We start from the raw sequence: 577 nt of genomic DNA, 5'->3' as shown, positions 1-577 counted from the left end.
AGTTGACCCTGACCAGATCTGACTCTCGAGCTTGGTTTCAGCCATCGCTCTCCCCACACAGCTCACATCCTAAACAGAGCCAGCCCATAGTTGGAGCTCAAGAAAATCTTCCGAATTGAATGAACACAGCGTCAGGGCTAGAACGTCATCCACTGTCCGTCAATGCCTCTGTGCAGCCTGCGTAGCCTGTGCTGCGTGCTGCAAGTTCAGTTTTAGCTCCAGTCAGCATCTTTCTGGTCCATCCCGAATCCAGCCTCGGTCAGCACCCATTTGTGGAACAGCTCCCCAAGCCCCGGTCAGCACCCAAAGGCGGACAGCTCCTCCGGCCCTTTTCCACGCCCCGCCCAGCCTCGGCCTGAGTCACCTCGGACCCAGGCTTGGATCCCCAACTCTTCTGACTCCTTGAGACGTCAGCGCAGACCCCGGGGCCGCACTCACCTCTCCAGGAGCCCCTGCGCCCCCAAAGCCCAGTTAACCAGAGGTCTCCGAACCCAGACTGCTGCCTTCCTCCGACTTGCCCTCCGCAGGCTCCTCATTGAAAGCTGCCAGCCTCATCTGTCCCCACCCACAGACCTTC

The 577-nt window shown here is 59.4% G+C and overlaps 1 protein-coding gene across 1 annotated transcript in view; it reads left to right on the top strand.

Annotated features, from left to right (window-relative positions):
• Positions 1 to 577, top strand: part of MAPK8IP2 (mitogen-activated protein kinase 8 interacting protein 2) — an 11,105-nt gene that overhangs the window by 564 nt on the left and 9,964 nt on the right. The window lies entirely within an intron of this gene.

Source organism: Pteropus alecto, unplaced genomic scaffold (assembly GCF_000325575.1).
Source record: "Pteropus alecto unplaced genomic scaffold, ASM32557v1 scaffold118, whole genome shotgun sequence".
In the NCBI taxonomy this organism is placed as follows: Eukaryota; Metazoa; Chordata; class Mammalia; order Chiroptera; family Pteropodidae; genus Pteropus; species Pteropus alecto.
This window is presented reverse-complemented; position numbering and strand designations above follow the sequence as displayed.